Source organism: Erpetoichthys calabaricus, chromosome 11 (genome assembly GCF_900747795.2).
Source record: "Erpetoichthys calabaricus chromosome 11, fErpCal1.3, whole genome shotgun sequence".
NCBI classification, from domain to species: domain Eukaryota; kingdom Metazoa; phylum Chordata; class Cladistia; order Polypteriformes; family Polypteridae; genus Erpetoichthys; species Erpetoichthys calabaricus.
In genome coordinates this window covers 34401197-34416097 of record NC_041404.2, presented here as the reverse complement: position 1 = coordinate 34416097, position 14901 = coordinate 34401197, and the positions used below count along the sequence as shown (strand labels likewise).

At 37.1% G+C, this 14901-nt stretch overlaps 1 protein-coding gene across 1 annotated transcript in view; it reads left to right on the top strand.

Annotated features, from left to right (window-relative positions):
- sgcd (sarcoglycan, delta (dystrophin-associated glycoprotein)) overlaps positions 1 to 14901 on the top strand; it is a 904731-nt gene that overhangs the window by 479399 nt on the left and 410431 nt on the right. The window contains exon 2 of the mRNA XM_051933847.1: positions 10701 to 10760. The gene's annotated coding sequence lies outside the window, so the exon portion shown is untranslated. The remainder of the gene's footprint in view (positions 1 to 10700; positions 10761 to 14901) is intronic.

Here is a 14901-nt window from a genome sequence, read left to right as displayed (position 1 = left end):
TGAGCCTCCCTGGACAACTCTACAGCCCCACCCGGAAGTGCAATCAGAAGCAGGTGATCAAGCACCTGGAGCACTTCCGGGTCGGCTATAAAAAGGGCCGGCAACCACCACTCATAGCCAGAATCGGGAGGAAGAGAACGAGGTTGCCAGGGAGGAGTGGTGGTGGCAAACTGGAGTGTAGTTGTGGTTTTGATATATGCTTTTGAGACTGTGTTGTAGCTGGAGGGACTACGAGGAAGACGTGCCCTCCAGTTGAAGAAAAATAGAAGTCTTGTGTCATTTTACACGTGCCTCTGTGTGAGTCTGTGCCGGGTCGGGCGCTATATAGCGCTACTTTCACAATAGTCATAATCATCAGCATGGGCTCTGCTTCTATGTTTGAATTTCTACATTCCTGCCCTTTATTCTCTTCCCTTTAGGCTTCATCACACATAATATTCACACTACAGCTGAATAACTACCTTTAGTTGAAAGTTAGATGGGCTTTTTGTATTTAAGCATTCGAAAAGGACTCCAGTACCAGCTGGCAGTTTACTCCAACAGGGTGTACACTTATGGTTATTGCTTAATATTCTGACTTCACTCTTGTTTTCAATATGCACCATTGCAAGCCCTTCACTTTGAAGGCACACGGTCAACACACAAATACCAATAGACCTAAGCAGCAAGCCTCTGAATTGTGGGAGGGATAGCCAAGCATGTTCAAACTCTAAGCTGACAATGATCAGGTGCTACATTTGAACCCAGGACATGGATTTTGTGCGCACACCATACCAACAGCCTGCTGTATCAAATATTTAATCAATATTGTGTCTTTCCCATAAGCTTTGCACATACTGTAGGATACACCATTATTGTGTACGAAAACAATAAGCTTACAAAGTATACTTTCAAGACAACACATTATGCATATGAGGATTCAGCATCTTGTGTGCAACATATGAATTATTACCAGCATGGTGCCTCATAACTTGGAATTATATTGCAAAAAATAATTAAAGGCTAACTATGCTGATCACAGTTTGAAAAGCATTGCGATGTCTGCATGATTCATAGAGGACCAATAATAACAAATGAGTACAAATGAATGCGTTCTGTTCATGAAGCTTACCGGTGTCTTTCGAGGGTGGTATTTTTAGTTGGAGGCTGCACTGTAGTTTGTGGATAGTAAATCAAAATAATAATAGCCAAAATGTTATTTGAAAAGTATTAATAATACAGCTGAGTAGCAGCCCTACAGCATCACTAATTTGAAGGTCACTGTTCCCCCAACAGTCTCATTTGCTCTGGAGGTCTTTTATAGAAACACGTCCTTATTGGGGTTTTTCACTTGTCTTCCACCATAACAAAAACTTGCAGATTCCTTTAATTAATGTCTCTTGATTTTGTGTACTATGATAAACTGGCACCCCTTCCACGGTTGCTTTTTAATTTCTACCTCTTGCATCCAACACAAGCCTTAGCTCCCTCCTGACTCTAAAAATTGGATTATGTTGGTTTATAAAATGGATGGACATACTTACGTCTCGCTTGTAATTAAGTGGCCAAAGTCAATGACTGCTGGACACCTATTAACTTATTTTTTCCCTTTTATTTATGTAATTTTAACAAAAGTTTACCTCTTCTTGACGAATTACATTTTTGATGATATAGCTTCATGTTTCATTTCAAAGTAAATATTATATGCCCAAATTTCAGATGCATTTCAGACTATATTTTTTTTTCCTGTCTACTTATGTTAATTAATATGACATTTATTCCAAAGTAACTCCTTTTCATCTGTCACACATGCGTATCTCAAGCAGGTATTACCACCCTAAGCCGAGAGGGGGCACTCACATTGACCTTCTCCTGTTCTTTTTCCTCTGCTGCACCAAGAAGTTACTCAGTAAGGGTAATTGACTCTGCCCCTTCTTGTCTCCTGCCTTTAAAGCCCAGAACAATAACCATAAACAAAAGGCAAAAAATGGCCTTAAAGTAGCATGAAGTAAATAAAATATAGATCATTGCACTGACAGAGTTCCAATCTTGGGGCACACGTTGGGCAAGTCACGAATTGGTGGCGTGAGACTGACTCGTTCCATCGTTTGAAGATGGTACTCTGGGGGCAGCTGGAGCGTCTTTTTGTTTCTCATGTATCTGTGAAGATGCTTCATACTTTTTTCTTTCATACAGAAGAAAGAAATGCCTTGTAAATAGTTATAAATCTTTCATTATTATTATTATATAAAAGGGTCTCATTCTGACATGAAATGCTGTGGTGCTGCGCTGCCAATGCACAGGGATCATGCTATATATCCAGTAGCAGTAGTCATTCTGCTGTGTGTACTCAAAAGAAAATACTGCTAGTGTTTTATTTATTTATTTAAAAACCAACAGAGATGAAAAATCTGACTGGACTACTGATCAGGTTGTGACATCACACATGCATAAAGCACTTTAGCAACAATTTCACAGTAGTCACGTGTGAAAATTCTAGGTATAACGGCTATAGTTCTGTTATTTCATGCTGGACTCGCCAAACATCATGGGGTGCTTGGAAAAAAAATGTTTTCCTAAGCTGGCCACAAGGCAACTTTCTAGGAAAATAGCCATCAAACAAGGTCACTGGAGTACACAGCTTATCCACTGTAAAAATGCTTTGGTAAATCACTACACTTCACTGTAAAAGTAAATGCATACTGCAGAAATCCTGGGGTGTATGTTCTACTAACATTCCTGTTTGGTTCAGGTTTTTGGAATTAATCTTGTGAAGTTGATAGAAAATTGGAAGAGTTTGTAGTAGATGATGCTACAGGGCATTTGGGAAAACTTGTCTACATTAGCTGGATTTCTTATTGAAGAGTGCGATGTATAACAGGTGGTCATCTGCTCGTAACTGGACTTAACGTCAGTCATTTCAGTTCTGCAGTATGCAGGAGCAAAATGTCCCTTTGACTGGGTGTAGGTACTGAAATCTGTAATCAGTAACGGCCTAAAAGATTTAACTTAAGCTGACAAACCATCTAGGACATGCAGCAATCCATTTAGATCATGACCTACAGGTTGAGAAACACTGTTTTATAAATATATATATATTTAGAGAGAGAGAGACAGTATGCAATGTCAATGTTTAAAATTACTGCATACTCGATAGCCATCAGAGCACAGTATGATATGCCTAATAGTAAAAACAAAGAGAATCTGATCCTACAGCTGTATATTTTGAGAGAGACAGAGAGGGAGAGAAAATATTTAACAGCATTATTCTGGCTCCACATCATCTTCACAATACCAGCTCTTAAACTAAACTAAGAAAAATGAAATTCTATCTATCCTGTGCTCACAAGATCTTTTTGTATACACTCATGGCAGTTTTTCTAGGATGCATGTATGAGCATGTGAAATTTTCTTGTACGGATGAGAAATTAGATTTTTTTTTGCTCATGTCTCTTAAGGGGCTCCGTACCTGGCGTTGCCGGGATAAATAAATGGTGAAAAATGTTGATTTAGAAATTCAACCTGGCTAAAGACAACAAACGATGAGACAAAAAGGTTTACTCTTATATGTTCCAGTATGACAATGCAACTGTGGTCCAGGCTAGTTGAAAATGGAGAAGAAAGCGTCGTGTACACCTGTCGTCTTTGAAGTCATGCTTTGGCCGATAGAAAACTTTACGTATGCTAATGGCAATATCCTCAACTAGCTGTAGTGCATGCCTGATGGGAATTGCAGTCTACCAATGGCAAGACACACTTTAAATGTCGTGGAAATCAACTCAGTCGTTTTTGCATGATTAGTGAACCAACAAAAAAAACAGACACAGACATCCAAATGGTTTACTGTTTTATTTATATAGATTATTTTGCTCATTTTTTTCTTTGTATCTCTTTGGTTACATTACTGATACTGTTTTCTTTTGTGTTGACATACGTTGAAACTATTTTGATCACAGTTCCCAAATGCTAAATTAAAATTGTCCTTTATTAGTCCAAATTCCAAACCTACCCTTCAAGGTATTTATTTATTTTTATTTTGAAACAGGAAACCAGTCCATCAATGGGTGAGCCCACACACATCCTTACTAGGCTAACTTATAATAGCTATCCATCAAAACCTGTACATCTTTAGTCATTGGACAGGGCCAGAAAATCCAGAAAAAAACTCAACACTTTTGGACTTGTAAAATCCAGACTGTGCTCAGGCAAGATCTGAACGCAGGTTTAGGAGCAATACTGTATTGAATGAACAGTAATAAGAAAGAGAGGCTTAATGGTCATCCATGCTGCCAGCAGCTCCATGGATTCGGGTTCATCTGCCCGGTAAACTTTACAAACACCCTCTCTGCTTCTGTAGCACTCTATCAGCTCAATCAAGGGGGAAAAATAATCCTAAATTGAGAAGTCATTTAGTATAAAAATTCCAAATAACAGCAGCACTAAGTGTGTTAGGCTGAGTTAGACAGAAATGAATGAGACTACTGGCTCATCATAACCATTGTGGGATTTTTTAACTTCAACACTCTAAAGAACACCTTTCCCTTCGTATTATGATTGTTGTTTTGCTTTACATTTATTCACTTTGTCTGTCTTAAAAAAATCTAATTGTCTTTTTTAAAGGTGACATGTTGACTCATTCAGCCAACTCAACCAAAAATGCTATGGTAAATATGTAAAGCATAAAAAAATCCACATGTGTAGTGCAGCAGAGCAGGCCCCGTGTCAGAGCTGCTAATGAGGCCACAAGAGACCAGTCGAGCGCACGACGTGTCAAGCCGCGAGTTTTAGTGGAGGGCAATTCAGATCTGCTGACACTCCAGCTCTAGTCATTAGAACCTAAGACCGTGCAATGATTGACTTCCCGGAATTGGTCCTCAGTGGGCTTTTTATTTATTTTCTAGTTATTTTGCTGTCCTACAATAAAATAAGCAAAAGCTACCTTTCAAATGATTTGTTTATGTCTATTTTTTATATAGCGGGGATAATGCAAAGCCATGTAATATCCAAAAGCTGTGTCTGTGGCTTCTCAATTTTCATACTAATATTGAAATATATACAGCACCTTTTAAGGAATGTGTCTCTTAAAAAAAAAGAAAATTCAATCTTAAGTCAAAGGTAGCTGATCCGGTGCTTGGAACCCTTTATCTCTAAATCTTTTTTATATTCTTTGCCAAGAAGCCTGCTGGCACAGATAGGCAAGGCTACTCAGAAATATACCAGCTCTATAAATAGTGATGTTCTCATTTGCTCGTTTGTTACTAATAGGATGTCTTTATAAACTAACTGACAGAAAAGAAAAAAAGAAAAGAAAAAGAAGGAGAGTTTTAACTGGTGAGTGTAGCGACCATGTGCAAAAGAGGGAATTCTTGCATTGCAAATGGGAACATAATTACTATGGGCTTTCAGAATATTGTGAGTGGTGGTTAGATGTGATTCTGAGTTGTTTTTTTTTAATAATGTGGTATAACTTGCAAGTGGATAATTTCTGCACTTATCAAACTCTTTGGATGTGTGGCTCTGCGGTGGGCTGGCACCTTGACTGAGGTTTATTTCCTGCTTTGTGCCCTGTGTTGGTTGGGATTGGCTCCAGTGTTAGGATATAGCGGGTTGGATAATGGATTGATATGTGGCTAGGAAGTACTATAAGCTGCTAACTTTATTACCATTAAATCAGCTTGCATTAAAACATACAAAAATACAAAATTGAAGCAAGATTATAAACTTCATTTTTGATATATATAAATGTTAATTTCTCTTTTGTATTTATATAAAAATATGCTATACCAGTAGATAGATAGATAGATAGATAGATAGATAGATAGATAGATAGATAGATAGATAGATAGATAGATAGATAGATAGATAGATAGATAGATAGATAGATAGATAGATAGATAGATAGATAGTAACGGCGCACTGCATGATAATGTACAGTGAATCCACTTGACTTGAGCATTCCTAGTTTTCATCCTCTTTCTCTGTACGTTTAGCATTCGTTTGCTCAGAGGTTGATGCGCTTGCTGCTTCCTGAGCAGCTCTTCTTTTCTTCACCCTAGCGGCCCGCTTCTTCTCTTCTTTGTCGGCATCTTTTCACGTTAAAACTGATTAAGTCAGTATTTGTGTTGCAATTACTTAGTACGTTTTCTTTAATTTTTCATTTAAGCTGACACTTAAGTCTTCAATCTGCTTCAAGAATGATTTAAGATATGAAGAGGTAGGGGAAGTGACAGTGAAGGTGGTAGGCAATGAGAACAGCACCTGTACACATGCGCCACACGGCTGCCCGCTGCCGAGAGTTGATTCTACAATGAAATAAAAAGAGGAATAACCTTGGAGGTCAATCATCACCCCAAAAGTGTATAGTAGACGTCACGTAGTATATGTGTACCAAATTTTAGGTCAATAGTTCAAACAGTTTGCGAGCTACAGGTGAATTAAAATCCTGGACAGACAAACAGACAGCCACGGTAGCATATTATACCTATGTAAAGATATGGTACTTATCCTTGGCAGCAAATGTAGTGCTGCTGCCTCTCAACAAGGTTCCAGTCCAGGGTGCTCCCCGTATGGAGTTTGCATGTTCTCTATGTGTCCCATTGGGTTTCCTTCGGTTTCTCCGGTTTCCTGCTACAGTCCAAAGATATGCAAGTTAGGTGGACAAGTGAAGGACTGGCCTCTGATGTATGTGTGTGTGTTTTCACCCTCCAATCCTCTGGTGCCCTGTTCTTCCTGTGTTGTGCACAATGCTTGCTGGGATGCGCTACAGCTTCCCCATGACCATGCACTTGGTAGATGGATGGACGAGTATACTGTTAATTGACAATATCAGATTACTGGACATGTTTACAAATATTAATTCAGTGGAAGTGAAATATAGTACAGTTGTAGCCCTAAGTTCTGAGAATGACACAGATATTCATTTTCACAAAGTTTGCTAACTCAGTTTTTATGATGACAATTTGCATCTAGTCCAGAATGTTATGAAGAGTGATCAGATGAATTGCAATTAATTGCAAAATCCCTCTTTGCTATGAAAATGAACTTAATCCCCCAAAAAAATTTCCACTGCTGTTGTGAAGAAGGCTTCAGGGCACCCAAGAGAGTCCAGCAAGTGCCAGGACCATCTCCTAAAGTTGATTCAGCAGTGGGAACCACAAGAGCAGAGTTTGTTCAGGAATGGCCACAGGTTCCCCACTGAAAACCAAGGGGGCTGCCCTCTACCTGGGGAAGAAACTGTCCCGACAATCCTCTTTTCCCCGGTCCTTCCACACTTTAGCCATCCTGGCTGGGTAAGGGCGCCAGGCCATGTTCCACAAAGTGTAACGATGGACTCTCTCGCAAGCAGCCTCTCCTAACAGCCAGCCAGTGGGGCTGATGTGGACATGACCACCATGTTTTCAAAGTGATGTCACATTCTCTTGCTAGTGTGCCCTAATGCGTAGCTCTTCTTGTAGGCACAGAGTGTGTTGTGTTGTGCTGTGGTTTACAGTGTCTACTGTGTCAGTTGTGCCCACTCTGTGCCCGTAGTACTATAATGACCCAAAACAGTTCTTTTAAAGGTGAAAACATTGTTTACCTTTGCAGATTTAGGGATGACAGAAGCTTGCACTTACAAATACCAGTCATTGCCATATCCACAGTTTTGCTATGTATTTTGCTTAAAAGGACTTTTTTTTGCCTCAAATTCTTCTAGGCAATTATTTTATCACTACAATTTTTTTAGTAAATTTCATGTTTCACAATTTCAAAATCACATGTGAAATTCATTTTAATGTCAAATTTGCAAAATTCATGCAAAACAAAACTGTTTTGATTGTCACTATTGGGAACCCAGCCAGGTCATCACATTTAAGTGAACAAATAAACTGAAAACAAAACAAACACATGATGGCATCAAACAACAGAAATACTGTATAGGCTGTAGCCTTTTCTCGGTTTATAATTGCTTTTCAGTAGAGTGGGTCTGGTCTTGAGGATTTCCGTCTTCTGGTCTGGCTCAAACCGAAGTAAGCATCCCCTTCTGGGGATGCCTGGCTTTGTAGGACTTGGCGTGGATAGGGAGGAGTCAGTTGCTGACACTAGGGGTCATTTCGGAGCTGTGGAAATAAACACAGCAAATAGTTACAGACATGAGCCCAAAACAGAACTGAAGCAGGTAGCTAGATTTCTGGGTTATGAAGAAAGATGGTAGGAAGGGTCGGGTTCAGGAGGACAGAGACTGGAGATGATGTCAGTGATAGAACGGCCATCAATCACCCAGTCTGTTGAAGAAGAAAGAGGGAAATTATCAGAAAAAAGCACCAAACCAAGTTGCTGCCCATGCGCACAGGCATGACTATATGTAGTCTATAGTATATGTGTGTGTATTTACATGTATGCATGTGTGTATATTTAAAGAGTGTCACTCCAACAAAATAAAGAGAAGCGAAAAAAGGTTTGGTGTAACCACCCCGTATATTGTAAATTGCTGTAACAGCAAAAGAAAGCAAATTTGTCTGTTCAAAACGGAAGTGTCTTTCATAAGGCAAAATGGCGGTTTTCTGGAGAGGCAGAGGAAGTGACATCATCAGGACTGGAACCAGAAGTGATGTCATTTGGTACCCCAGAACCTTAAATGATGTCATCGGGCTAAACACCCCACCAACAAAATGAGAAACCGGAAGTGATGTCAATGGGGTGTTTGATATGGCTGGCCATTAATCCCAGCCAATACCCCCAGGCCACCAATGGAGCTTTCACTGTCGCATGGAGGTGCCCCAAATTACAACAGGGCATCATGAACATTGGAGTTTTCCTGTACAGCCCTGCTGGATAACGTCGGGGCCCAACAGGGGACGCTGCAGGGAGGCCCAGAGACTTCTATTTTACATATAACCCGGAAGTACGTCTTAGTCACAGCGACAGAGGGAATGATGTGCTTCCGGGATGAGAAAGAAGAGTTTTGATCTGACCTGGAAGTGCTAGGAAGTCACATGGACTGAGGTTTCAGAGGCACTTCCGGGTCGAGAACTATAAAAGACTGTGAGAGATCCCAGACGGATGAGCTGAGTCGGGAGGAAGGGTGGCAACGCGTCTGGGAGTGGAGGATTGTTTATTGATTAGTGTTATTGTATTGATTTATGAGTATTATGGAGTGGAGGGTGCTTTGTGCACATTATTGTCCAAATAAATATTATTATTGGAATTTTATCTGGTGTCTGCCGTCTGATCAAAGGTTTGAAGGGGACAACAGTGCCCCCTATCTGTCACAGGGGTTAGGAGGAAAGGGAAAAATGGTTAGTGCACTTCTCCTTCAAGCCCTTTAGCCGAATCCCATGCGCATGTGTGTGACAAGACATACATGTGCACATGCATGTACATAACATGTATGTGTGTAAATGTATTAATATAGTATGGTCATATATACAAATAAAATCGATATATCTAAAATATGTATGTGCCTGAATGTGTATATATGTATTTCAATTTACCAATACTTTATGCATAGTTACTGGAGAGGTTGGTGTAATAATTTGCTAATCTGAGACAACCACTTTGTTATAAAAAAGGCCACCCTAGGTGCTTGGACTTCATTTATTTAATCCAAAGAATGATCCGACCATTTGAACAAGCCAATGTCCCAGTTTAGGGTGATTGCCTTCTTCTTTTAAAAGAGATACTGATGCAGTAGTTACTTCATATATATTTCCAAGATTTAAGAAGAAAGAGACAGAACTTGAGAGTCCCTTTTCAATAGTAATGTCTTTAGTAATTTCCTGGTATAAAGACAATTTCTGACAAGAACATTGACTACAATTTAGAATTTAATGTTTGTTTTGGCAAAATAATTTGTTAGAATTCGCAATTATAAGCACATGCTTATTCTTTTGGTCCCTTTGCATTCCATCTGTGCTGCAGGGCAAAAGAGATAAAATGTTGTATTTATTACTTTATATGCTGTTCTAGATTGGCTTATTTTTATTCCATAGAAGGGACATTGTCAGTGTTCATCAGTGCCATAGGAATGGACCATTGATATCCTTTGATCTTCCTGGAGATTTATTATAAGCCATTTGATATTTTAATGTGTTAACATTTACAACCATATTCTTATTCTATTATGCTTGACTTTAAAGTCAATGTTTACTTGTGAGAGTCCACTTGGGTCACATTTGGTGGGAGTCCTGTTTTGTGAAGGGAATGGAGAATATTTTTTTTTGCAGATTTTGACATAAAAGCAAAAACATGAAAGAAAAAATAAACTCCTTTCAGACACTTCTGGAAATGGATAACCTTTGTAAAATATAGAAAAGACATTCCATTCATCTCATTTGCAATCTGGAAATTGTTATGTTAGTATTTTGACAACGTTCATATTATTCATAAATATTAAAAGGAAATGATTTACACTTTGTGTGGTTAATTACGTGGTGTAAATAACATGAGCGTAATGCCATTTTACAAAAAGTGTTGTTAAGCTTGCATGTGCGCTCTGAAATCAATTGTTGTATTGATCAATCCCTAATTAGAACAATTTAAAGTATAAAAATAATTGTGTAAGGCATAGACATGGATTTATTGTATTTTATGTGGGGCATGATGGATTTTCAGAAGTGCATGCCTTAATTAATTACCTTAGGGGGTAAAAGTCTTTTGAAGTATATAAACAGAATAGCATGATTACAATTAAGTACTGCGTTTGAAGTGAAATCCTAATAATTATTTTGTAATGTGTTTCTTAGGGCCAAGGGGATGCTGTTAGAGCCTGGCATACTAAGAGACTTGGTAGCTAAAATAACAAAGTAAGTTTTTTTTTTTAATTATTATTACTATTATTAACTCACTTGTTTACTAAATATTTGATGATTTATCAGAGAAAATGTTACAAAATTTGATTAACCATTTTCCTACATATCTGTTAAAACACTGCTCAGGAGGGGCTTTTGGAGAAAAGTTTACACAACTGATGTGTCTTTAATTTTGCATAAAGAATGTATATCTAACAGACATATAATACACACTTATAATACACTTATAATACACAATGGAGTTTTTGTCTCTAAAATGTTACACACCTCGAGTCTGGCCTTATAAAGTGTATTCACAAGGTACTCAGACTTTCTCTTACATTTTCACATGAACTATGCCTCTTAATAGTTTTGAAAAGTTTTGAGATTTCTTTATTTTCTTTCCCTCAGACAAGTGTAAGCTTTGCCTAAAATGTAAATTGCAGTTTTGGAATTGCAAGCATAGGAGCGTGAACAATTTTGAAGTAAAAGTGGTGCTGGCGATTAAATTTATAAAATAAAATGACACAAGTTAAATGTACAATCTACAAGTGGAAGGAATCTTGGTTACATTATATGACTGACTTGGCTCAAACAATCCATCTTATCTACCCACTTAAAGGAATACTCTTTCCAAAAATGATCATTTTTATAAGTTTCTTACCCCATGTAGTTTGTAGTGAAGTCAAAGAAAAAAAATTCAATCTCATGTTTTCATACTGAATGGAGTTTCTGATATAACGGATCTATGGTGACCAACGCTGGACAAGACCCAGAAAAAATCATGTCAAATAATTTGCACGTTAAGTCATCCAGTTATTTGTTCACAACATTTTAAATGTATGTGTTTTTACTAAAATATTGAATGTATTATAAAACACTAAGGTCTGTATGTGCACTCCCTCAGAGCAATCCTGATTGGTCAGTTTGGCTTGATATGATTGGTCTGTTCAGCTTTGGACATGTGACAAATGCGAGATACACAAGGAGAAGTAGAGGCACATGCTCAGAGAGTCTCCTTCAAAGATGGCAAGCATAAAGCAGGACAGAAGGCGAGAAAGTAATAAGAAAAAGAAATACTGACAGACACTGAGAAGCAGGCTTTATGGGAATGTGCTCAAGAGACGGAACGCTGGTGAAGAATTGTTCACACATGCAAATACAGAGGAAAGTCGCTGAAGGAACACGTAGGGCAAAAGGTAGCAAATTTTTTTTAAGTATTCTGTTACCTCTTTTCATCAGATACCATGCTAGTTTTTAAATAAACTGCTTCTAGAATACATCGTAATAAACATTAATGGAAAACACCCACACACACCCAATATCCCCAAAACACACCCAAAAATAATATAAAGATCTACATAGTTATGTTTTGCCACTCAAAAAGAAAAACAAAACAACTGGCAATAACTCAATTATTGTACTTAATTAAAGAAAAAAAATCAGCCAAGGTAAAAAGAATAAATTAATTAAAAGCAAAGAATCAAGAAAAGGAAAATGAGAGAAGAAAATACAAAACATCCAAAAAAGGGGAAAAAATAAAGAAAAATAAGAAGACATTAAAGGGTTAACAAAAGCAAGAATCCAGAAATAACAGTCAGTCCAAAAATCCTAAATTCTAAAAAACTAATAATGAAGCCAAAAGTCAAAGATAATAATAAAAAATTGTTATTTGAAGTTGAATAATAAAAATAATCAAAATAGAAAATGGTGAAAAGGGAGCAGAGACCTAGTGAACTGTGAGCTAACTAATGCCACTTTTCAGACTGTTAGTCCTCAACTGCTATAGCTTGACAGCGCCTGAGGGCAAAAAACAAGTTTGGTAAATCATCCCAAAACCTGACTGAAAGACCTGACTAGGAGACACAGAAAAATAATACAAGAAAGTAAACAAAACCATTAACTAAATGTAAAGTAAAACCACAATAACTTCCAGGGTCAGAGGTGCCCCCACCCTCTACGAAAGTTATGCAGTCTTTGATATTGAGCTCCCACTGGTGGTCCCAGGCTTTACTTAAGTCCCAAGACCCTAATGCTTTGAGAGTATGTACAGGATTTTCCTTGTGTTGCCAGTCCCATGTTTGCACTCTAGTAATTATTCTATTCTATTCTGTTATTATTTATTCTTCTACCATTTGTGTAATAATTCTACCAAAGATTCCAAAAAGTGTAACACATTCAGAAATAAATTTTCAAAGATAGATAGAAAGAGCAAAATACCATTTACAAGTGTTTGAAAGCCAAAAGTGTTAAATCCAAAAGTCCAAAATAAATAATCCAACAAATAAAAGCAAAGGGTTAAAAAGCCAATGAATACAAAGTCACAAACCAAAAGACACAAACCTGAAGTACAAGGACCAGAAAAGTTGGAATCAAATGACTCAGTGGTTTGTCTATGGCATGCTAAGCCTTCAAATATTACATCAGGAGGCCCTGCCCCCCTAAGGCTCAATATAAAAAAATAATACAAATATGAACGGAATTAACATAAATGACAATTGCAAAGTAATTAATAAAAAAAAACAAAACAAAATATCAAATGAATTGGGTCTTCAATTAAAAAGCTCAGTATTATGGGAAAGCATTTTTTGTCTTAGCAAAAAAAATACAGGCATTGTGCATGTTGGAAGCAAATGACTGGATAAATAACATGTGAATTATGTGAAACAAGTAAAGTGAGAATGTTTTTTTTTTTTTAATTGTTTGTCGTTGTACAGTGTTGGTCACCGTTGACTTACTGTAAATTATATAATAAACCATTTAACCTTTGCTCTTTATAAAAACATGAAACTAATTTTTTTTTCTCAGCTGCCACTACAAAACGCTTGAGGTAAGTCATATGTATATTAAAAATAAAAATTGGGTTGGAGTATCCATTTAAGAAAAAATAACAAAATGAAAAAACTAAAATACAAGTGACTTGGACCAGTCATGAAGCCTTGGTATGTTCATGACAATAATAAAAGTTCTCTGCCTCTCATCTCATTGGGGTATTCACCTTATTGTGCAGTGAGATTATGATCAAGTCTGTGAAATGGTGATGGCCCATCAGTGGCAAAATATTCCAAAATTGGCTAATTAAGGTTGGCATTAGAGGTTTATATTCATGTTGTAGTTTATTAAAAAAAATTAATGAAATATGAATTAGCTTTGATCTGAATTAATACAAATACAGTATATGTGAGACTTTCAATAGTATTATTAGAACTTCAGTGTGCATGAAAAGAATGTCAACATGGAGGAAAAGGACCAGGCTGGTGCAAAATAAATAGTGCTTCTTTAAACAAAGAATATGAGAGTATTGGCCTTACAAACTTAAGGGGCTACAATGAATATTCTTTCATTTGTTTAGTTTCTGGAAAAATCTTTAATGTTTTCTATCTTGCTGATTAAGCTGGTTTCAAATCTTAATTAAGCAATTCACGTTGTTATCTTACTTAGCCCATCTTAAAGTTTTGTGTTTTGAATTCTCCTTTATGTTATCCATGCTGTGCTGGGTTGTCTTAAGTATGTTTTACAACGGTATGCTATGTTTCTAGGTATTTTTCTTAAGATTACATTGATTTATGTTGTTTTCTGTCACATTATTATATTATTTTCAAAATGTCTGCTTCCATTTTAGGTACAATTTTGTACCTGTTATGTTAGCCTCCATTACTTAAAGGTGAGAACTTACAGTTTCTCTTCATCTGATCTTCATAATAAAAGGAAGACTCTTTATGATTTTTAAGGGTAAAAATAAAATTTCACGTTGCAACTTTTCTAGTTTCTATTACACAAAAATGGGAATTATTTAACTTTCCACTATTCAGTGTTTCTAATACCCACATATGCTACCAAACCTGTTACCTGACCCTGAAGTCAGTGAATATTATTTATTTTTTAAAAAACATGTCTGCTAGTCACATAAGCTTGTCCCATGCTGAAGTATTATTTCAAATGTAACTGTTGTTAAAAATGAGAGTGCATGTAGTAAGGCTGACATAGCAGGAATCTCAGACTAGACTGGGATGAATGATGCAGGAATGGTGGATATCTATCAATAAATTAATTTGGTTACTTACCTTGCATAATTCAGTTCAGGTTCATGAAATCCTCAGTATGTCCAAACACTGAGTGCCCAGCATGAACAAGTCCTGGACAGGATGCCAGCCCA